The sequence below is a fragment of the Nicotiana sylvestris genome, chromosome 3 (assembly GCF_000393655.2).
Source record: "Nicotiana sylvestris chromosome 3, ASM39365v2, whole genome shotgun sequence".
In the NCBI taxonomy this organism is placed as follows: domain Eukaryota; kingdom Viridiplantae; phylum Streptophyta; class Magnoliopsida; order Solanales; family Solanaceae; genus Nicotiana; species Nicotiana sylvestris.
This window is the reverse complement of record NC_091059.1, coordinates 171,813,361-171,839,278: the sequence shown is the minus strand read 5'-3', so window position 1 is coordinate 171,839,278 and position 25,918 is coordinate 171,813,361. Positions and strand designations below refer to the sequence as shown.

At 37.4% G+C, this 25,918-nt stretch overlaps 1 pseudogene; it reads right to left on the bottom strand.

Annotated features, from left to right (window-relative positions):
* Positions 1-3,074: 3,074 nt before the first annotated feature.
* Positions 3,075-25,918, bottom strand: LOC138888365 (cytochrome P450 71A4-like; annotated as a pseudogene).

The following is a 25,918-nucleotide window of genomic DNA, read 5'->3' as shown; positions in this document are numbered from 1 at the left end:
CTCTTTAGAGGTTTGAAGAATTAATTTTCTTCCCACATATTTAGTCAGAGGATCGGCCAAATTTATCTCTGACTTCACATAATCAATAGAAATTATTCCTCTCTCAACAGCCGTAACGAGACAATTATTCAGCATGTGTTTGTGGGGTGGGGGGTGGGGGAGTAAGTTACTAAGAGGATTTGGTGATCATTTCTGGGTATTAGTACTATAATTGTTGAGAATGATTTGGAGGTGTTTGGAGTATCAAACCACCCAACATAGTACGCCAGGATGAGATTATGAGATGCCTTCTGATCATATGCTGGGGTGGGTGGAGAGTTCCTTGTGTAACAGTTTGCTTGTGGGAGTTTTTGTTTTTATTTTATTTATCTTTTTTATTAATTTTTTTCTTTTTGCTTCTGGGAGTTTTCTTGTTAGATTAGCGAAAGGATTTGTATCGACAGCATAAAGTTATTTTAAAAGAATTTTAGCTATATACATAATTAATATAAATATTTTTAAGTTATATTTGTATATTTTAGTCTGTAATATAGGTTTGTTAATTTTAACAATTATCACTATGCTTATCAAGAAATTTATATACGTATACTCGACAAATAATTTAATTGTGTAACTATTTTTGATGTAAAACTTAAATTCTAAATTAAATAACTTGCAACAATATATAATAAATATTTATAACAAGTCAAATATAGTAACTTAAAAAATAAAATAAATTATCTATTGTAATTTTTCAACAGAATCAGTATAATTTAAGTATTTAACTTGTTCATAGATAACTTATTGCACTTATTATTGATTGTTATAGGTAATTATCTTTTCTATTGATTTAAAAATTTTGTTTTCAATTTCTTGCTTTTGGTAGACTTTAGTACCCTCGGTTGCGGCATAGGGACAACATGTCTACGTTTGCGCTTATATCAGACAGAAATTTGTAAGTATAGTATATATTTTGCATATTCTTGGAATTTTTCTATTTATTGCAGTGAAGTCCTTATTTCTGCCGTTTCACTTACCTATAGAGTAAATAAATTTTATTTATAAATAAAAAAAGTATTTAAGCATATATAATGTCGGAATAACAAAATAAAGAGCATAGTAAAAAAAATTAATTAGAATAATTTTAGTATTAACAAAATTCAAAAATTTATTTACACAATTCAGAATGAAAGAAAATAAAGGTTGTAAAATATATATTCCATGCACGTAATATAAAAATAATTATTTAAATAACGTTATTCTTAAAATATACATTATATATTCTTGAAAATTATGCTCAATTATATTATTATGTTTCTACTAACTTTCCGACGACACAAAGTTATGTCACTGGAAAGCAGGGGGACTATTTGTATAGGGTAAAATATGCTATGTTAAGTCATTGCATAAGAGGGTGACACGTGGAATCAAAGGCAGGGGATAACTAAGACCGAAGACAACTGTTTCATTTGTTATCGTAAAGAATGCTGCTCATAAAGATGAAATAAATGTCTGACACCCGATAACATTTAATAAATAATATTCTAAAACATTTAATATAGCATTTAGTGGATTAATTGGGGGATGTAGTATTCAACCCATAGCTTTTCACATGGAATTAAAATTTATATGTAAAGGTTCATTAAAATTACAAAAATAGTAGATATGAACCTACAACTTTATAAATATAATGGGTTAAATGCTAAAAACCTTAAAATTGAAAATAATAGACTTGAAACTTGAAAGATTCACTGTTTTCAAAGGCGAAAAGCATCGCAATTCACATGTGGACGTAAATGAAGAAAGGTGCAAATGATTAAAAAATAAATAAAGGAAAATAAGAGTGCAAAGTTCTACATTAAAGCCCGAAATCAAGGGATCCATCATCAATCACTCAAGTAACGGAAAGATTTGCCCAGCGGAAGAAAAACCTGTCAAAGACACAAGTCAAGGAAGATAAACGGAAACCTGACCTTATTCTTGGAAATAATCAATTTGCGATCTGGTTCAAGGATCAAGTTCTTTGGGTTTGTAATCTCTCAAGATTCATGTCAATCAAGAGTCAAGAAGGCCTCACGAAGTATATATACATCTGTTCCAGGCTTGAAGCAGGCATACACTTTGAACGAACCATTATCACTCTTTTTGTTCTACTCCAAACAAACATTGTATTTCCTTTTAGATATGCTGTTTAATTAGTGAGAGAAGAAAAAGAGATAAACACTGGTGAGACATTGTATCAAGAAGAAAAAAGTGACACAGAGACTAAGCTGTTGGTGTAAAGCTGCATCAACCATCTTGTACTCGAGAAACTTCAAATACTAAAAGAGATCACCCTTGCAACCCAAGGAGACTGGACATAGGATTCACATTGAATCCACACTAGTATAAAAAATCCTGGTGTCTTTATTTCCTCCACTTTATTTCTGCATTATTATTATTCTGTTCTTATCTCTAATCGACTAATTGGTAAACTAGTCAACTACTTAGAGTACTTAAAATAAAAGTCGACAATTCACCCCTCCCCCCTTCTTGTACTTTCACAAGCATTAATAAAAGACTTAGCTTGTACATATTTTTTGTTGCTATATCATAGTCTCTCTGTGGTCACTACTTTGAAGTATCTTTACACAAATAGCCGCTCATATTTTCTTTTTACCCTTTTTAGTCATATACATAGATTATATATTGAATATATGCAATTAAACACATATAATATATAAATCATGTATATATTATAATTCCATCGGCTATTTTTAGTTTAAGTGGTAGGGTGGACAGCTATTTGGGTAAGAAGAAATGAGCGTGTAGAATTACAGTGAATATTCCATATCTAGTGCAAGACTACAACTCCCATTTACACTAAGAAATTCTAGTAAGGTGTAGGATATGAAAGGAAGGATAGCTGATTAATAAGTCTTACATATGAGAAAATAAAGCAGATGTAAAAGCACCCAAAAAGGAAGTCGAACATGTATTACAGGTTCTGAAATTATTACCTTAGTAGCTACTAGCAATATTAATGCTTGGAGATATATGTTTCATGGCTTATATATATAAATAATCTAGATGATAAAAATTGGAGAAAAGAAGTCCTAAGTAGAGGACGGAGTAGCCACGGCTAGCAAAGGTGATTTCCTACTGACAGTGAGGCTACTATAGTTTCAGTCATATCCAAATCCTCCTCTCTTAATCCTTCTGGTAATGCAAAATTGAACTTGTTTACAAGCTTTGCCAATGCTAACTCAATCATAGCAACAACAAAAGTTCTTCCCGGGCAGCCCCTTCTGCCTGCTCCGAAGGGAATCAATTTAAAGTTTAGTCCTTTGACGTCAATATTACTATTCAAGAACCTCTCTGGCCGGTACTCCTCTGGATCATCCCACGACAATGGATCTCTTCCGATTGCCCAATCATTAATTATGACTTGAGTTTTAGCAGGTATGTGATAGCCTAGTAATTTTACGTCTTCTGTTGATTCTCGAAGAAGTAGTAGCGGAAACGGTGGATGAAGTCTAAGACTCTCCTTGATCACTGCTTGCAGGTACTGCATATTTCCTAAGTCATCCTCTGTTATCTCCGATTTCCCTTGGGCTAATCCTCGCACTTCATTCTATAATGTTTCGATAGCTCTTGGATGCCTCAAAAGATCAGTCATTGTCCACTCTAGAGCTGTATATGTTGAATCCGTACCTGCAGCAAACGCATCCTATGCATTAGCCAGAAACAAAAAAGAAAAAAAAAACAAGCCCGACCTTGTAAGTTAGTACTAACGATAGGGGATGATGAACGCAAAAAAGTACTTGGTGTAGTCTCATCACCATTTTCTTCTCGAATTGATGTTGCGATAGTAATTATTTTAAACATAAAATTAATACACATTTCAGTAAACCTGATCTGTCACCAAAGGATGGTAGATTGTTATGTTGAATTAAATAATGCATATATGACTAGCTATGTGGGACTACGAGATGCTTACCAAGAGGATAGCTTTCAATGAATCTCTCTGTATAAGATAGCCTGTTTCCATTCTGTTAGTTTGTGTGAGTCCACCAAATAGTAGAGTATCTGGTCCTCTACGAGATTCTGTTGAGAATGCTAATAAAGCAGTACATAAATAGAAGAGGATTTTTACGTGGAAAAATCTCACACAAGGGGATAAAAAACCACGACCTATACCTGTAGGCTTTCAACTTCACTAACTTGTAAAAACCTATTACAAGCCACTTTGCAATGACTCCATTACAAAGAATTTACTCAACTAACTTGTGGTACTCTTACCACAAGCTACTTTGTGACTTTCTAGTTACAAAGACTTTTACTAACTTGTGATTCTCTCACCACAAGCCACTTTGTAACTCTACCATTACAAAGACTTTTGCTTATGACTAAACCTAGTCACAACATAAACTCAAGGAGTTTATGGATTTACAAGAGGATTCCTAATCAAACGCTTCTAGCTAAGCAGTTTAGGAGATACAATAAGTACAATCACAAAGCTACAACTCAACTAGGACAACAACAAGCTATCTTTTAGGAACTGGTCCGTAGTTGCGTTCAACTTTGTTCTTCAAGTTTGTGAGGATTGATTTCTCTCTTTTTGGCAAGGAGCTTGAATAAGAAACTGAAACCTTCAACTGATGTTTTGTATACACTCATTGTAGGTATATCTTGATCATATCACTTAAAATGATGTGAGCACTTTAGTTGGTTAGAGAATGAGTGGGCGCATGAGTGGGCGCTGGAGACAGTGCAGTGCGGCAGAAACAGTGCAGTCAGTCACTTCATTTCTAGTTGTGACCAATTGACTTGTACTGTGATGAGGGAACCACAAGGGTATCAGATCCTTGTTTGGGTTCCTAGATCCTGAAGCTGTAGCAGTTCACCTTTAGCTGGAATTAGTTAAGCTTGCAGTATAGTCCGAGTAGGTCAGGTTCCCTATCTGGTCCTTAACAATAAGTTTGCTAGATCATCAAAACATAAGGCGAGAACATTTAAAACCTATCAATTTTATCCTTTTTGATGATGACAAACTTAACATTTATAGAGTAGATTTAGAGCAGTAAGAACCAGATTAAGTAATAGGGGAACACGCTCTATCGTAACACATGTGTTCCCCCTAAGTTAATGGCCATATTTTCCCCCCTTTTGGCATCATTAAAAAACAGACAGAATAACAGCACAAAGAAGCCCAGCTAAGCTAACTCATGCCACAAATGTGCATACAATCATGAAAGAGAATAGAAACACAGAAGGAGAGTACTGGCGTAATAAAACAAGGATTGATATTAGTAAAACTTTAATATGCCTTTGCTTTGAAAAAGCGAAAGGCAACATTGGGCTTGTTAAAACGGGAGCATTAGTGTTTCATCCCAACCACATAAAAAAAAAGAAAACAAAAACATCTGCCAAAACATCAAAGAAAACTTAACAAACATTTCCAGAAACTGGTCACTGAAGGGGTACTTAGGGGGCACTAAGAGTAAAGGGCTTGGAAGCTGCAGCAAGTGTTTGGAGAACGAGGTCTATTCAAGCATTTGCCGACTTTTGCTCATAGAGCAGTTCTGCTTTCAGGTTCTCTACTTGCGCCCTGAGATCAACATTGTCCTTTGTCAAACGAGTCACTTCATCACTTGACACTGGAACCGCTTGGGCTTGCTGACCTTCCAGGATAACATTCCTGACCTTCAACCGACGAATCTCCTCAGCTGCACTGTTCTGAGCATTAATAAGCCGTGAGACGGTTGATGTACTTCCTACCCCCTTATTTTTTTCTATGCACTCTTCCAAAGTTGTCTGTGAGAAAGTCTGCTTCCTAGTCCCCACCTGGCCTGTTCCTAGTGGGACTTCAAAGAATTTGAACACTTGAGTAAGCAGGAACCCATAAGGAAGGACATGATTACCATATTTGAAGGTGGCAACCTTTTGCATGTGTTCAATCATAATAGCAGACAGACTCACAGGAGTAAAACTGTCCAGTTGCTCCATCAAGAATAGGTCAGACTTAGAAGTCACTGACCTCCTCTCAGCTCGAGGCAATAGAACTTTGTTAACCAATTCGAACAACAGTTGATAGACAGGGAGTAGCGCTTTCTTATAGATCTGGTCCCCCTTCTGCTTTGCATTGGTTTTTACCGCAGCATTTCTGAAGTTAAACTGACACACATCTTTTACACTGGACACACTAGCTGTAGGAACTTTAAGAATCTCTCCAAGAAACTTTACATCGTACACGATGTCCACCCCATTGACCAAGGCACAAATGTGGTCAGTCTCAACTGGAAAAAGGCTAGCAAAAAAGCTTTGTACCTCATCCTCATATACCTTAGGTGCATCAATTTGAAATAGATGCGCCCAGCATTGAAACTCGACCATTTCCAGAATTTGGCGCATTCTAGCCATCTCAGGGATTGCTGGGTCAAACGTACGACCTAGTAGAACTTTTTGATGCCTCAGGCGTTCAGAGCCAAGTCTAACTTCACTTCTCATTCTCTTCATAGAACCAAGTTCTTCAAAAGGTTCAGACTTGCGTTTGCCGGAATTCTCTTCACAAAATTTTCCTTTTCCCTTGGATTTGAATAACACCTCCTTATCAGACATCGAAAACTTACTCACCACCTCCTTCATCTTAAACCTAGATATAGACCCCTTTTCTATTGAAGCAGGCTTTGTCTTGTTTGAAGACCGTCTAACAAGTGAACCAGGTTCATTTGGGGTTTCCTCTTCCACCTCTACTATAGGGATCGCCTCATCACTTACAGGTACACCGTCTTTCACCAACTTTCTCCTTTTCTTCTTAGTACTCTTCTTGCTCTTTTGAAGGGCAGAATCGTATGCCACCTTAACTTGAAGCCTGGTAGTAGGTCGTTTGGTTTCAGACTCAGGGGTGGACACAACCCTCCGCTTACTTATGAATGCATCAAGAGCCATATTATCTAGGTCTTCTTCATCACTGGATCTCATTTCAGGTGCTTGAATTTCCAAGGTACAACATCGAATGCAGGAACAACACTGTCCTAGGAACGAAAGCCTTGACCTGGATCCTCCGGAGAGGGATCAGGTTCCTCATGTGATACCCCAGTAGTATCTGCTAGTGCATCCCCTTCAACAGTTACAAGGGCCCCATCTTCCCCCACACTTTGTGACTCATTTTTATGAGAGGTGATCTCATGCAGTACACCATTAGCAGATACCACAAACACGGTTACGATATTTTTCTCTTCCTCAAATGGTGCTACCACAACCATGGAATCGGTAGTAATAATGGCAAAATGCTTTGTGACCTCAGGGTTTTGACCTTGTTCTCCACTTGGTCTTTGACTGGTGAGAGCCTCAGACGATGGGGAGAACAGAGCAGTAGTTTTAAGGATTTCTGAAGTAGGAAAATACTAGGAAAGTGGGTGAGGTATGACTGTAGCGGCAGGAGTAATAGTGGGTAAGGAAGGATCAGTGGGAGCAGAAGGCTCCATAGATTGATCAGTAGTAGTTACAACTGAGGCAGTGAGATCGAAAGTTGTCTCATCCATTGAAAGAAGTGGTGTAACTATGCTTTTGGGAAATTCTAATGTAAGACTTATGGTTGGGAAGAGCAGGAAAAAGGGTTTTTAAGAGGAGAGGATAATTATGAAGAGAGAGGAATAGGCACCGGTTCTGAAATGGCAGTTGGGCATGGAGAATTGCAATGTTTCAGAGGGAGATGGATTGATTCGAAATGAAGAGACGTGACAGCAGGATCTGAAAAGTTAATGGCATGGCAATTGTGTTTTGTACCCTTTTTAAGACGTGTATTAAAGGATGCGCAGAACTACTAACCTTTGGTACAAGAACCATGTTCTTGACCTTTTATTTTGAAATAGTTAATCCTCTTTTATCATTCACGCACTGCATCTATAACTTCTATACTCATCATGCGTGTTTACTTGCAACGGTATTGAAGTGAGTTAGACATTGCCAGAAAACACTTTTAGCCAGTTATTTCTTGAAGGTGAAAGCCAGATAAAAAGGAATCAGGTTCTCAATTGGGCTTTACAAGCCCCAGCTTCACTCTGTTTCTTTCAAAGTGTTCCCTACTTAGCGCCTTGGTGAAAATGTCTACAATTTGATCTTCTGTGATGTGGAACTTCATACATATCAGCCCTTTCTCCACATTGTCCCTCAGAAAATGATGCCTCACATCAATATGCTTTGTCCTTTTGTGTTGAACTGGATTCTTGGCCTTGTTGAGTGCACTGGTGTTGTCACATAGAAGGGGCACACTCTCTGTGAGTACCCCAAAATCCTCTAGTTGCTGCTTGATCTATAAAAGCTGAGCACAACAGGATGCTGCAGCTACATATTCAGCTTCAGCTGTTGAAAGAGCCACTGAATTTTGCTTTCTTGTGCCCCAAGAGATAAGACATAAACCTAAGAAGTGAGCTATTCCAGAAGTGCTTTTCCTGTCTACAAGATAACCTACATAATCTGCATCAGCATACCCAATCAAATTAAAACTGTTACCTGACGGATAATACATCACTGGGTCCTGTGTTCCTTTGAGATATCTCAGTATTCTTTTGGCAGCCTTCAAGTTAGATTCCTTGGGATTTAATTGAAACCTTGCACAGAGCCCCACACTTAAAACAATATTAGGTGTGCTGGCAGTGAGATAGAGGAGAGACCGAATAATACCTCTATACATGGTTTGATTCACAAGAGATCCAGTTTCATCCAGGTCCAGTCGAGTGGCAGTAGCAATGTGAGTGTCTATCACCTTTGATGCTTCCATGTCAAGCCTTTTTAAGAGCTCTCTGATGTATTTTTGCTGACAAATGGATATACTCTTTGGGGACTATTTTACTTGAAGATCCAAGAAGAAGTTCAGTTCCCCCATCATGCTCTTTTCAAATTCACTTCCCATGAGTTTTGCAAATTCTTCACATAGAGAATCAGCTATTGCTCCAAAAATGATATCATCAACATAGACCTGAACAATGAGCAGGTTCCTTCCTCGTTTCATTAAGAAATGAGTGTTGTCAATTTTCCCTCTTTTAAAGCCATTTTCCAAAAGGAACTTTGACAACCTTTCATACCAAGCTCGAGGATCCTGCTTTAGCCCGTACAGAGCTTTGTCTAGTTTAAACACATATTCAGGGTGCGCAATACATTCAAACCCTAGGTGTTGCTTCATATAGACTTCTTCTTTCCATTCAAAAATACACTCTTGACATCCATTTTGAACAAGATGAATTTTATATGAGATGCAAAAGCGATTAAAATTCTAATAGCTTCTATGCGAGCCACTAGAGCAAACGTTTCATCATAGTCAATCCCTTCCTCCTGATTGTAGCCTTGGACCACTAGCCTGGACTTGTTCCTTGTAGTAATTCCATGTTCATCGAGCTTGTTTTTGAATACCTACCTGGTTCCTATAATGGTTTGATCTGGGGGTCTAGGTACCAGGTGCCACACATTGTTTCTTTCAAACTGATGTAGCTCGTCTTGCATGGTTGTAATCCAATTTGCATCTTTCAAGGCTTCCTTGATAATTTTGGGTTCTATTTGGGAGAGAAAGGTTGAGAAGGCAAGTGAATTTCTGGCTCTTAATCTGGTTTGTACTCTGGAATCTAGAGGAGTAATAATGTTGTCTATTGGATAAGAGCTTTGGTGTCTCCAGTTAGGCGCCTGAGGTTCATTCTAAGAGTAAGAGGGTATGTTTGGCTGATTTTCCTCTGTCCTTCTCTCAGGTGCTAGTGGAGTTCCTTAAACTGCATCAATCACCCTTTCTTCAGCTTCAATGGTTGTAATTGAGGTGCTTGGTTCTATTGAAGATGAGGCAGCGTTGTCTTTATTTTATGCGGTCCGCAGTGGGTAGGTGAGATGGGCCCCAGTTCCTTTTTCTATAAATAGGACCTGAGGCCCTCATTTCAAACTTTTCGACCCCTTACTCTCCAAAGCTAAAAAAAATCATTGTTCATCACTCCTACTTGCTCGAATCCAACTGCTGAATCTCATTAAGCTACATTGCATCTCACTTATGGTATTTTTAATATTTACTTAGCTTTAATGTGTTTATTTTATTTTAAATTGATTAGTTCTTCAGTTCTTCTCCCCTTTTTCTTTAATTTTTAGCTTAGGGTATCATTAGTTGTTTAGATTAGGGTTAATTGGGTAAAAATACTGATTCAACACCTAGGTGAATAATAAGAGGTGAAAATTAGACCAAAAATGTAAAAAAACTGAAACCCTAGGTTGGTATTGTTGTTGGGTACTTACCGCGGACCGCGGTGGATTTTGTGCGGTCCGCAATGCTATTTTGTGCGGACCGCGGTGGTGGAACTTCTGAAAGCTGATATTTGAGGACCACGGTGCCTTAATACGGACCGCAATACATTCTGCGCGGTTCACGGTACCCAGAATCAGAGAGTAGGTAGTCTGATCCCTACCTCAGTGCGAACCGTGGTGCATTTTGTGCGGTCCGCGGTAGCTTCTTTATGGCCGCACTTCATTTTGTGCGGTCCGCAGTCTGCAATTCTGACTGTCTGCATTTTTTTCTGCACTGTTTGATCTGTTACTGGGATACTAACAAGAATATAATGTGTCCTCTTTACAGATCATGGTGAAATCACGAGGCAAAGGCGATAAACAGAAAGGAAAAGGAGAGTCCTCCCGGGGTAGGGGATGAGGCATGATTAGACTCACCCTGTAAGCCCGACAAGACTTCAAAAACACCAAAAAGATCATAAGGGCTACTGATAGAGCTATTTACCACTCGGGGAGTGAGTATGTGCCATCCCAAGAGGTGACCGACTCAGACTCCGTGCCAGAATATGTTCCTGACTGGCCGGAGAGGAACAGATTAAGGGATACACCTTGGGCTCTCCTACTTCCCAAGCATCAGTGCACATAGCTTCTGAGTCATCTGAGGGCTCAGCTGCAGGCAGTGACAATAAATATTCCACTTAACCTACAACTTCACTATTCGGGGAGGGTCCCGTAGAAGAAGGAGAAGAAGTAGGAGCGGGTGAGCCCCAAGTAGGAGGGGTGAAGAGAACCAGGAACCTAGAGGCATGGCAAGACAGGTTTGTGAGTGAAGTGGCCTACCATAAGTTCAGAGAATGGTGGCCTGAGATAAAATTAATGTAAAGAGCCAGAAAATTTTGCTAAGTAATCTAAGATTTCGTGGTGCTAAGATAGGCTAATTATTTTATCTTGTGTGCAAGTGAGGGTTCATGATATAACAGATATCAATTGGATAATTTAATAAGTGAATAAGTCATATTATAAGTGGTTTGGGGTCTAAGGAGAGGCCTAAGTCTAAGCCAAGTTGGAAAAATTTCATAATAGGCTAAAGTTGTAAGTGAATGCGCACAAGACCTCACTTTGGACAAGCATATCTCTAGCTATATAAAGTTTTGTGTAATGCACAACCTATAAAATTAAATATCTTTGAGTCTAGTTTCCAACGCATGAAACCGTTCATCATTTAGAGGTGTATACAGAAAGTTATGAACATTTTACTGGACCTGTGTCAAATGCACGACCGCGGGAAAATTGGGTGTTTCTGCCTCTGAGCGCGGCAAACTACGGTAAGACCGCGCCCACTGCATCTCGGTGCGTGTTGACCGGGTCCGCGCGCCCAACAACCCTATAAATACCCCAAGACCAGGTATGGAGCGTCCCTAAGTCATTTTTTTGAGCTAGGGCTTGTTTTATCAAAGTGAATCCGTCCCATGCTTCCTTCCTATGATCCAAGGTAATGTTTTTGGAGTATTTTCAGTTGATTACTACTCCTAAACACTTATATTAACAAGGATTAATCTTGAAAATCCATAGATTCCTATTCAATTCCCTAAATTGATCAAGAACTCTACAAGTGGGGATTCTCAAAATTCTTACTACAAGAGGTATGTCTATCATCTCTAACTACTCTATGGTGATTATTTATGTATGATATATACATTAGAACTTATGGGATGGTGATTGGAAGCCATAGGTGCCTAACCTAGGTTGTGTTGGTGTTGTAGAGATTGTGAGATGGGTTATTGGGGTATGATTCTTGGGTATAATAGTATTATGTATACATGCATGTACGAATTACGTTTGTGGGAAGATTGTTGAACATAAATACATAAAGATTGGGTTGGGGAATGAAGGAAACCTTGTAAATGAGATTTGAAATCAAGATGCTAAACTAGTATTTGATAAAATGCTCAAATGAGCTGAAACCATGAATACCTTCCTAAATTGTATTCAATTTTGTTATGTCTCAAGTAGATTGGGATTGCTAGAATTTCCGGAACATCGTAGTAATTTAAGAAAAGCTTAAACGAGGTATGTATGGCTAAAATCTCCTTTTATTAGAAATTGAGTTCCATTGGCGTTTACGAAAGTGTGGTAAGATTTGAATTGGTTAATGTATTGATTGTTATTACGCATTAATTAATTTGCAATTAACTACACATATACGTGAAGGATTTGCCTCAATGTGAGTAATGTACCATTCTTGATAATTAGATAAGTATGAAGAATACAATTATGTGTTGAAATGCTTAGGCTAAGCCAAGATAGAAACTGAGAATTATTCATGCTAGCTATGTGCCCACTTACCTGTACTGCAACTTGAATTACTTTTGTATATGCCTATGATCACAACCTGCAAGATGAATACTAAAAATAGAAGACGATGTGATAATAGTGGCCCTGAGTGCCAAGGAATTGATATGATATATATATATATATATATGAATTAAAGATTCAGATGTGATGACTAATGAGAAGGAACAACGCCTAGATAAGGTGGCCTAGCCCATCGGGTCGTGATCGGACACCATGCCACATACATGGTGGTAATGTGCTGATATTGAATTCTGGATAAGGGAAATGAAATAGTGATTGAGATATATGCCTCCAATGAGGCAACCTAGCCGGTCGGGTCGTGATCAGACTCCACTCAAGATAGCGGTGGTATTGAGAACAGTGATGAAGATATAAAAGAAATGCCCCAAACTAAGTTTTGGAAATTATATGAAGGATCGAATGAATTGCATATTTGATTTACTCATGTGATTTACTTGTACTTGCTTGATAGTTCTTTCTAGTAAAATTGTGTTTAGTTTTACATACTAGTGCTATTTGATGGCACTAACGTCCCTTTTGCTGGGGGCCCTACATTTTTTATGAATGTAGGTAGCTCCATTGCGGATAGTGCCGATCGCTAGCGGAGTACCTTCTTCTCAAAGTCTTGGTGAGCCCCTTTATCCTTCAAGGGGTTATATTGTACATCTTCTTATTTTGGACTTTCACTTTTGAGGTATAGTCAGGGCCTTGTTGCCCGCATTGTTATCACATCTTTTGTATCCTTAGAGGCTCCGTAGACGTTTGGGTGGGTTATGTATGGGTATTGGATAGGTCAATGGACCGTGTTGTAACCTTGTACTCTTGCTTTCTTTTACACTATAACTTGTATGGAACCTTGGAAGTTTAACCACGTTTTAAATGTTGTGATATAAAATGAACTAAGATGTTGAATGCACTATCTTTCCTAGTTTAAATAAAGGTAAGCATGGCTTCCTTATTCCTATCAAGTTGGGTAGATAGCGGTTAATAAAGCTTGCTCAGCTGGGTTCACTCAATTGAGCGCCGGTCGCGCCTCCCAAAGTTAGGGCGTGACAAACTTGGTATCATAGCCTAAGGTTTTAAAGTGTCCTAGGATGTCTCGGAGCCATGTCTAGTAGAGTCCTTCTTATCGGTGTGTTGTCGACCACATCTATAAGTTGGAGGCTACACGGACATTTAGGAATGTGACCCCTTCTTCAACACTCCAGATCGTGCGATAAAACTTAACTATAAGATTGTTTTCTAACTCGTGCGTTGAGCTTCAAGGTATGTTTAAACGCTCTTTCATCTATTTCAAGTAATGTTCTCATATGGAATGACCAATGGGAAAGGCCTGAATATTAATGAGATGGCACATTTATCATGTTGAACAAATTGTACGGATATATGAGATACATACATAGTACCAGAAACATACTTTATATGAGAAAGGTGTTAAAATAGATCACCCACCTCCAAAGAGACATTGACTTGATAAATGAGGCGCGAGCTTATATGGCACTTGTTGATAGTGGGAAGCATGTATATGATCCTAAGGTGTAAAAGAATTTTTTTTATATAAGCATGTGATATATGTAAGGCATGACCAGGAGAGTAATGGCAAACATGTAGGTCTCTCACGAGAGACAAGAAGTCATGAAATGAGAGTCAATTGGACCCATAATGAGAAGACCCTTGTGCTATGAATGTTATAAGAATCCCATAAGTGTATGAAGTTGTGTTACACTCCTGAAGGATATTGACATGAGGAATTGGAATCCCAAGTCCGTGTGGCTAAATAAGAGTAGAGAACTTATGAGGTTAATATAATGGTGACTTCAATCTCCCTAATAGTCGAACATATATGTGAGGGATAGAGATATGAAACATATGTCCATGAAGTTGCTAAATTCAAGACTTGTGTCAAAATCCGGGACATTCGCCCTAAGTGGGGGAGGAAGGGCCATATTAAGGCCACTTAAATACAACAAAACAAGAGTAAGACCATGTAGCTATGATGTTTGAATATTTTGTTGAAGACATGCATAGTCTAGAAAGGTGATAATAGATAACGTGATTATCTGAAAGGATATGCTAATGATAGACCACTAGTACCCTTTCCAAAAAAAGTGGAAGGTTAAGGAAGGTAAATTCTTCATACATGACAATGTGAATGATAGGGTCAACGATCCTAGAAACTAAGAGTATGTTTTAAAGGGATTTTATACTTGTTAGAGGGTCAAGAACAATGGAACCTAAGGAAGTACTATAGGTCAAATATGGAAGGTTGCGAGTTTTTAGAATAGATTAATCATAGATATGTGATTTAACCAAAGTACCAAGGTGTTAAGAAAGGCGAAACTAGTGGGAGAAATAAATGTGATGCTATAATAACCCAAGAGGGTATTTGGAAAACTGAGAAAGGTCTGTTGATAGAAACCGTTTCGCGGTACCGCAGGGAAACAAGGTTAAGGTCTGGATAAATCAAACAAGTGATGGAAGTTCTGGGAAATGAGGTACGACAATTGAGAGTTTGTTTGGTTGGACAGATTGGGCTGATTAATCCAAAATGCATGTCATGACCATTGGTACTAGTTGTCTCGCTCAGATAAGTTTCTTTTCCTTCTCTTTTCAAACAGTCATCTGGTTTTGGATTCTTCTTATCCTTAACTCAAGAATCATTGCATTTCATTTTCTTTTGAGGGTTTTATCTAGCTGAGATGTTTCAGTGCCAGTTTTGTTCAATGCAAGCAGAAAGGACTTCAAAGTTCACTACCAGCTTCTAGAATTGTAAAGCACAACGTGGTCAGAGCATGTCAAAAACAACTTGATGTCAAGTGGAATACAGGGAATTAACGAAAGTTTCATCGGTGAAATGATTGGGGAATGTCGTGGGAAAGGCGAAAGCTCAAACAAAAAGGTCAGAAAAGTGAAATAACAGCAGGGGTGTAAAACATTTAGGTCGCCAGAGGTTGGGAAATTTAAAAGTTGGTCAGAAAGTCAAGCGGTTCAGGGTCAGTGCGTGGAAATTAGTCAACACAAAGCAAGGCAGTGGAAGGATTTTTCAGCAAGAATGCCATCAACTAACCACCGTTTTAAACTGACAAAATTTTCTTTGATTGAGCAGGGGGAGAAAAGTTAGTTGTTGAAGAGAATTCTCCAGGGGGGAAAAAGAAGCACTAATCAGGATAAAATGCAAGTTATCAGGAGTCCGCCTGGAGAACAGAGACATACTTTTCAAGTTTGACGTCAGGAGTCCGCCAGAGGCATACATTTCAAGTCTTTAATTTTCAAGTATTGAAGTTGGGAGCCCGCCCAGATAACAGAGGCATACATTTCAAGATCAAGTCAGAGGACAATAAAACAGAGGGTTACAATAGGAATCCCCAGCAGGAAACAATAAAATTCCCCGGCACCGGGAAACAGAAGGTTGCAACAAGAGGTCACAGTACAAACTCAAGTACATGTGTCAAAAGAAGAAAAGCACCGGAAGAAATGCAAGCAGACAAGGAAGCAAGGCAACAAAAACAAATTGTACTCTAGCCTAGTTTCTTGTTTTCTTTTAAGCATGGTGTAACAAGGAGATCGGTAAGCAGTGGTAATAGCATGCAACAACAGTAACATTGCAGTCTCATGGTAGTCCCAGCTACCAAAACTTCCCGAACTACATTGACCTGATTCCTGTTTAGCCCAGGATATGTAGGAAACCTTTGAAGCAAAGGTTCAGTCAAATCTTTTTTAAAAAAATGCTTCACACGGAGTACTCGGATGGGCAAAAAATCGCTCGCTTTATCTTTGCACGAAAACCCTTCGTGTCTTCGGGCAAAGAGGGGCAGCTGTAAGCACGTGATTTTTGCCCAATATGAGAATTACTCCCAAAAAATTCAAAAATAAAATGATTTTTCTTTGGTGTGCAATTTTGTGATATTTTGTGATATTTTGAATAATTATTTGTATTTGTCTGTGCATGTTTATTTGTTAAATTAATAAAAAATACAAAAATATATCGCATTTTGCATGTAGGATTTAATTCTACAATTGTTAGTAATTAAGTTTGTTTTACAAAAAATAAAAATTACAAAAATAGGCATCGTTTGCATTTTTAGCATTTAATGTCCAAATATACAATTTTATGCTTAATTATTACTTAATTGTGCGTTAATTCTTATTGGGAGTTAATTTGCGCCTTTATAACTTAATTTAATTCTTAATAATAATTTAAGTATTTTTTATAATTTAGTTTTAGAGAAATAAAAGAAGAAAAGAGAGCGAAAATATAAAGAAAGTCGGAATTGGGCCTCTTCTTCGATTTCAAGCCACAGGCCCAAAAATGGCCCAATCTTCCCTACGACCCAGTCCATTTCGAACTGGGTCGACCTAGTCCATAACCCAACACCCCTATCTTGTAAAACAAAACAAAAGAAAAAAAAAACCAAAACCCTAAAAACTTAAGTCATCCGCCCCCACCCCTCCTATCTTCTTCTTCTTCCTCAAGCTTCTCCACCTCCCATGGCTTCCCTTTGCCTTCAACCTCAAGAAGCCATGGCTACACACACACACACGCACGTCACCCTCACGACCCCGGCTCAACCAAACGACCTCCGAACGCGGCCGAACCAACAACCTTCTCCAACCCCGTCGTTGCTTCGTCTTCGACAACCAACAACCAGTCCGTCGAGCTCCACCATGAAAGCCCACAGTTGAGATTTCCGCTGCTGCTTCAACGTCGCAGCTGCTGCCCGCGTCCGCCATTGACGCAGCCATTTCTGCTCCTTCACTTGCTGCTCGACGTGCGCTGCTGCCATGGACGTCGTCGTCCGAGCTTGCTGCTTCATCTTCCTCCTTGACGAACAGCTGCTCGACGTCCCGTTCGAGCCAAACAGACCCATCAAGCTGCTACTTCTATTTCAACCTCGCCGTCCGAGCTGCTGCTGCCTCACTTCGTCTTCTTTAGCTCGAACAACTATGGCCATGGATATTGTTGCTGCTCGAGCACAGTTTCTGCTGCGTCGACTGTTGCTGTTCTTCATCGACGACCTTAGTCGTTGAACACAGCAGCATGTCGACGACCATAGCTGCTTCAGCTGCGTCCGCCACAGTCCGTCGACCTTGCTACGTCCAACGCCTTCTTCATCTTCTTCGTTTGCTTCGGATCGTCTCCGTCGTTTGTTCGTTGTTGAGTCCGGGCAGATTTATTCCCATTTGAGGGTTGTCGAAACAGTCCATACAATCGAATTCGTCGTTGTTCATCTCCGGTTAGTAGTTTTTGAGTTTTATTTTGTCCGTATTTTGTTTTGATATTTTCGAATCTAAAATCGGCAAATGTTTGTTTTGTTCATGTCTATGGTTAGATATTTGATTTTTTTTAGTCATGTTCATATGTTTTGTTAAATTAATTTTCAGATTTCAAATGGAAGTTAATTAGTTGTTTTTCATGTTTGTATTGTTGTTAGAATAAATATTTGTTATTTTAATGTTTGTTAGATTCAAATTGAAATCTAATTAATTATTTCTTCAATTTGTTTCATGCTGTTATGTATTTTCCAGAAATTATTAATGTTGTTTGAATCATTTAATCCGTCATGTTTGTTGTTTTAAAAAAATGGATTCATTCATGTTCATACTTTGATCTTGAATCCGAAATTTGTATAGTTTGATTTCTTGTTTATCATTTATGATTATTTCTTGAAATTGTCTCATAATCTTGTTTAAAGTTTAATATAGGAATTGTTTGTTGTAATGTTGTTAGAGTTAATTTTAAGTTCAATATTATTGAATTTAGAAATCTAAATATGCTTGTTTGATTGTTGTTGTTGATTGAATCCGAAAATAGGTTTGTTGTTGCTAAAAATATTGTTCAAACAAATCTTAGTTGTTCTTTGTTGTTCAATTTGTGTTCATGTGATATTGTTGTTATGATGTTCATCCGTGTTCATATTGTTGTTTGAATTTATATAAAAATTGGTCATATTGGCTATATTTTTGTTGAGTGTGATTAATTGATGTGTTATAGCTGATGGGGTAGTTTGGTAATTTGCAGTACGTTTAGGGGTTAGTTAGGTAATTTCAGTAAGGTCGGAGGGGTAGTTTAGGAATTGTACATTTTGTAATTTTTTATATGAAGCATGGGGGACAAAATGTAATGGGGTGGGTTGTGATATGGTTATTTAATATAAAGGGGGGACAAGACAAAATTTAGTGGGGGAATCTTGTATTATTTTATGTTAGGCATGGGGGACAAAATATAATGGGGTGGTGTGATATGTTTATTTAATGTAATGGAGATGAGTGAGAAGATAATGGGTTGGGTAGAGAAAAAGTATTGATTTTAATTAATTGAAAGATTTATGAGATGAGTTATATATAAGAAGTCTTGAAATCAGAATAAGGAGAGAGATACGAGAGAAAAAAGAGAACAGAGATATGAGAGAAGACAGAAGAGAAAGAACGAATCTGAACAGAAAGAAAATAAGAGAGAGAAAAAAGGGCTGAACAGTTAAGAGAGAGAAAATTCCGAAAAAATATTTAAACTTTAAAAAAAAAAAAACTTAAAAAAATCTTTTGCTTTCTTTCATTGTTTGAAATCAGAATTAATTGTTTTTCATCAAGGCTTGAAGCTTTTGTTTTGAGTTTAATACTCCACCTGTTCCTGGGTTGTTACTGCTATTGGACTTTTGTTGCTGTGCTGTATTGTTATTACTGCGTGGCTGACTTTCTTCTTCTTATATTGGCAATACCAGGTACACAACTGTAATTTTGGCATTTTGTAAGCTGAAATGAAGAACGGAATGTTAAATTTTTAATTTAGTTTTAATTTTTTTTGTATTGTATTTAGATTATTCATGTATTATTATTCTGTCAATCACTGTCATTTGGCATAATTAGACATGTTATAGCGATATATTAAATAACGCCTTAACCGGATTATTAGGAAATATATTCAAGACGGATTACTAATTAAAACTGTTTAATAATCAAAATAAAAGAAATAACGTAAAAAATGGCGTTATTGAATCAGTTTGGCAAAAATTGATTAATTCATTATTCATAAGGTTTTTTTGTCAACATTAAGTTAATTGGAATCATGTAGTTAATTTCAGTTAAAACATGAATTAGTTTGCGAATCAAGTATTAGGACATGATGTGAATTAAAACAAAGTTAGTTAAGTTTAAATTGTTTAACTTCTAGGAATATGGTTTAGTAATCAAGTTTTTTTTTAATTTTCAGTATTTGTAAATAATTAATTTCAATAAGCTTAAGTCATACTAACAATATGTTTTAATCCAACTATGGGATACTTAGTTTTTTATTTTTATTTTTTGGGAAATTCCATGTTGTTCGTAATTATCATTTTAGTAATATTACTTTCCATTAATATTTGTTTTGAATTAGTAATTAATATGTTATTTTTAAGTATGTAGAGATTGACTTCATAATTATGGACAAACTTAGTAATAATAAAGATGTAGTCATTAAAGGGTATTCATAAAATAAGGGAGGATCTCGCTAACAAATAAATAAATATAAATAATACAAAAAATTGCAGTCCTCCAATTTTTTTTTTAATATAAGAAAATACCTAGATTCCGAGATGGGCGATTTAGTAAAATTCACAGTCCTACATAATAATATCATAACGCGTAGTATTTTGGCACATATTTAATAAGGTTATTTTCTTAAATACGGGTGTACATTTATGTAACCCAAATCACGATCTTGACGAAGTTAAAATGAGTCAAAAAATCACGTGTGCACTGGTTGTGGCGTGGTTCGAGATGCGTTTTCACGACGTTGCAATTTTGTATAAAATAAATAGTGATAAAAGCGGTTTTAAAAGTTAAATTTGCATATAAGTTCTTAATTGTTTAAAAATCAGACAAATGAGCCAAATATGACAATTGAGCGACCGTGCTAAAACCACGGAATTCGGGAATGCCTAATACCTTCTCCCGGGTTAACAGAATTCCTTATCCGGATTTCTGGTTCGCGGACTGTAATACAGAGTCATTCTTTTCCTCGATTCGGGATTAAAATTGGTGACTTGGGACACCCTAAATCTCCCAAGTGGCGACTCTGAAATAAATAAATAAATCCCGTTTCGATTGTCCTTTAATTGGAAAGAACTCCCTTCACCCCTCGCGGGGGAGGAAAAAGGAGGTGTGACAGCTCTGGCGACTCTGCTGGGGACTTTTATTGGTAACCCAGAACCACTGGTTCGGGGTTAGAGATTCGAGCTTAGATAAATTGTTATATTTGGCTTTATCTGATTTTTACATGTTTGAGCCTAATGTGCTAAATGCTGCTTTTACCGCTTTGATATTATTTGACTGTATATATAAACTGTGCCGAACCCTTCTCTCTTCACCTCCGGGGATGTGCTTACGGGTTGAGACTCCCTATTCTGTTAGTGTTATACCCTGAAATAAGAAAGAGGTCGGACAAGTTACGAAGCCGGATGGCCTTTTGGTTCCCGGTAAGTTGCCCCCTCCTCGACTCGAGTTGTCCGCTCGGGTACACAGTCTAGTACACTGACCCAGGTTTTGAATATAGAATAACGTGACTTCATGCCGGATCCCTAGTAGGAACGCTTATTTGCATCACGTTGCATTTGACTTAGGGGACTCAACACAGGGGTTGGGTCCGTCTAGGACTAGCAACCTGAAATGAAACGACCATTCTGATGCATCCTACTTGCTCTGTACATATATTTGTTTCGAACTTGCATGTTGACCGGTTTCTGAATCTCGGGAATGTTGGAAAATTGAAGAAAAAAAAGGAAAAAGAATATATCAGTTAGGGAGTTAATTGATTATTTTAGAAAAAAAACCAATGACCAATTACTGGCGAAACTCTGCCGAAATTTTGAAAAAAAAAAGAGGAAAATATTTTATTTTGTCTTACTAAAAATATAGGAAAAAAAAGTCTTTTATTTTTTTGGAAAAATAGATTGTTTTATTGTTTGTTGAAAATGAAAAAAAATCGTTATTTTATCTTTTTCAAAAATAGAAAAGGAAAATAGATTGTCTTGCCAGGAAAAAATAAAAATGGAAAAGAGTCATGTTTTAAAATAGTTCGGTTAATTTGCCCGAACTATGCGGGTTTGATTCTCACCGGATGTGAGATACGTAGGCAACCCTCATCGGGTCCAACCCCCCTTTTGCTAAAAAAAAAGCCAAAAAACAAATTAAAAAAAAAACAAAAAAAAACATGTCAAGATTTTTAATTTTGTCATAAATAAGTCGGGTGATGTCCAACTTCCCTTTTTACAAAAAAAAAAATAATAATAGCAAAATATATATGTCAAATTTCTAAGAAGTCGGGTGACGCTGTTTTATGAAGACATAGCCGAATGTTCCCGAAGGGGACGCCGGAAGGCTGACTTTGCATAAACAGCCACTTTTGGGTCATATTTAAGATTTGGTCTAGTTGACCCACACAACCTTAAAAATCTTCGTCCCCGAGACGTTGAAAGGCCGTGTTTGCAATATTGAGTTTCCTAATTTGAAAAACGATAAAAAAAAGAGTCATAAATAAGTCAGGTGATGTTGTTATGTCATAAATAGCCAAATATTCCCAAACGGGGCACCGGAGGGCTGACTTTGCATAAACAACCACCTTTGGTCGTATTTTGATTTTTGACCTTCACAGCCTTAAAATTTTTGCCCCTGAGGCGCAGGAAGGCCGTGTCGCAATATCGGGTCTTTTATCTAAAAATATTAGAATTAAGAATTGAGTTCTTCATTTGAAATATAGGGTTAATTTTGAGTCGATAATATAGATAGTAGTTTTTGGAGTTAAATAAAAGTTTTCTTTTGCTTAAACGCTTTAATAAATGTGCAGGATGAGCACGACAATAAATGAGCCTTTTTCAATAATGACCAAAATCCCTTTTGAGCTGCAATTGTGGTGGAATGATTTGGGCAAAGAAGGGCAAGACGAAGTGAGAAAATATTTGAAAGACCTTCCGGATTTATTAGACATTCAGCCTCGGGGGGATATCATCAGGGCATTGGTCGCCCATTGGGATTCGGCACATAATGTGTTTCATTTTTCAGACTTTGAACTCACCCCAACAATAGAGGAAATAGCGGGGTACATTGGAAGTGACCAAGCTCCATTGAGATTCAAATACTTGATTGCTCCTAGGGCCATTACCATACATCGATTCCTGGATTCCTTGAAAGTATCCCGGACAGTTCATCACTCAGATTTTGCAAATGGTTTCTGCAATTTTCGCTTCGTGTATGATAGATATGGCCATGTGGGTGGGTTCAATAATCCAGACTTTAAGCTTTGCAGCAGAAATAGCCGACAAAAATGGGAGGAACACAGGCGAGTGGCATTTATGGTAGCTTTTTTGGGTCTCGTAATATTCCCAAGGAAAGATGGTAATATTGATTTGAAAGTAGCAGGCGTCGTCAGTACTTTGCAAACCATGGGGAAAAGCACTTTAGCACCTATGATTGTGGCTGATATCTTCAGAGCTCTCACTGCGTGCAAAGCTGGGGGCAAATTTTTTGAGGGATGTAACTTATTGTTACAAATGTGGATGATTGAACATTTGTGCCCGCGCTCTCAGTTATTGAGTTATGGCTCGGCTGAGAAAATTTGTATAGGGGAATTTTGTACGAGAATCAAAGGGGCTGGTCTACCTGAAGGAGTCACGGCTTGGGCATTATTATTTCGGAACCTCGAGGCTAGCCAGATACAGTGGGTGCTTGGATGGTTGTCTGTCAAGGAAGTCATATATATGCCAGCAGCCCGACCACATTTTTTTAGTCATCTCTGATTTCCCTTGGACTAATTGTCGCACTTCCTTCTGTAATTTTTTCATGGCTCTTGGATGTCTATAAAGCTCTGTTATTATCCACTCTAAAGCTGTATAAGTTGTATCCGTACCAACAGCAAATGTATCCTATGCATTAAAAAGAAACACAAATAAAATAAATAGCCGAGGCTCCATTTTTACATCCAGAGTTTTCCAAAATTTGAAATACAATCACTAACCATGGGTGGATGAAGCATTAAAACAGTTGGTGTAGTTTCACCATTGCTTTTCTTCATGAATAAATAATTAGTATAGTATTTCACATTCATTGATTAAAAATTAATTCAAATAGCCGCCCACCCAATCACTTAAATTAAAAATAGCCTGTGGAGGTATAATATATGCATAATTTATGTATTATATGTGTATAACCAATATATAATCTATATACATGGCTAGAAAAAGTAAACAACGAATATGACCGGCTATTTGTGTAAAGATCCATAACTTATAGAAAATATCACAGACACATACCATAACAAATATTTTAAGACACCAAATTTTTAATTATGGAACAACACTAATACAATTCAAAATGTCAATTCGTAAAAAAAAACAGACTTAAGAAGGGAAAAATGCATAAAATATGCATGTCATGTTCTTACGGCCTATGAGTCACTGTTCGAGCATAAACATTCATAATTTGGACTTGATGGTTGAATATATTGTACTTTTGAAATTATGAGTTTAGAATTAATGTTTGTAATGTTTTTAATCATGCACGCACGCACACACAAAAAAAATATTCCATGTGGAAGTAAGAGAGGCTTACCAAGAGAATAGCTTTCAATGAATCCCTTTGAAGAGGATAGCCTGTTTCATCTCCATTAATCTGAATTTCCAACAAAACGTCCACGAAATCTTTAGCTTCCCCCGAGCGGTATTCTCCTTTTCTGATATGTTCTTCAATCACATTCTCCAAAAATGTGTCCGTCTCTTTTGCTGCTTTCTCCACTTTGGTGTCAAGACCACTAATTTTATTGAACCATTCAAGCCACGGAATATATTCCCCGACGTTGAATGTACCTAAAAGGTTCACAAATCCATCTAGGGTGGCATTACCATTTATTCCACTTTCCCCTTCATTATATTTCCTCCCTAAGGCCACTCTGCTAATTATGGTATTAGTCAGAGAACAGAAAAAATCTCTCAAATCTATCACTGACCTCGAAAATTCACACTCTTGTCTGATATTTTCAATCATGTTCGATATTTCTTCTTCTAAGACATCACGAAAAGATTGGACTCTTTTGTTGCTAAGAAGGTGAAGCACAGTAACACTTCTAACTTGCCTCCAATATTCACCATAGGGACTAAACGCCACATCCTTGGAACCATAAAAAAGTCTATCAGCCATTTTAGATTTAGGTCTATTTGACCAGACAAGGTCGTGGGTTTTCATGATATCACGAGCAGCATCTACAGAGGAAGCAACAACCATTGGCTTACTGCCCAAGTGAAGTAGCATAACTGGACCATGTTTTTCTGATAGTTTATGTAGGGAAATGACACAAAAAATTACAATAATAATACTGTAATAATATTATTTGAGAGCAGATACACTAATTGGCCTGAGTCGTACTAGGCACTGTCCTAAGAAACTATTTCAGCAATGTGAAATGTTTTCCTAGGATTAAACAAGCTCATCTCCATTTGGGAGGATACATGAATCAGCAAAATTTTGAATTACAAACCCAGCTATTTAAAAGAGGGAACAAACAAAGTAGACTACAAATATTTTAAGAAGGAAAGAAAAGAAAGCTGAGAGGACCGAAAGAGGCAAAGCAAAATGTGCTGATACTTGATGGCTATTTTGAAGGCCTATTTATCGGTAAAAAGAGCAGCCTAGAGTATGACAAGTGTACAACACTTGTCTTCAATTTCTCATGCAAAAATGTCATATGGAAGGACATTTGTCCAAAGTATGCTACATGGAAGGACATTTTTTCAATTTTTTGGAAATATCACAACAGTTCCCCCACATATTTTCAAAAAATTCATACAAAGAAGAGTAAGATTTGCTGGATTTGTATGGTCCAAATGCAATGGTTTGGTGTCTTTCGGACTATGAACCAAACTTAGACCAATAAAACTTAACTCACAGAATTACTAGTAAAATGTAATATTTCTATCAACCAATAATTCTTATTGTAAGTCAGAGATTTTATCAATCACATTTTGATCCCCGATAATTTTGTTGTTCAACGCGGTTTTGAGCCCAATAGGCCATGCACGTGCCTGGTTATTCATGAGAGCTCTAGAGACTAGGCCAAAATCTCATAGGAGCCGCCCACTCCACTCTCATATAGGTGAATTCATCAAGTGTATACTGTTTTTAAATACACCATCCATAAGGACTATGAATTTCATTAAGAGTTATAACTCAGGCTCTCAATTAGTAGCAGTCAAGCACTCTCTTTTAGGGAATCAGTGCCAATATCGATTTGTTATTACCCATATGAACATACTTCATGGGATCTCCAATCACATAGGCTGGGTTACCATTTCTATTGATAACATGTCGGCCTTAACCCCAT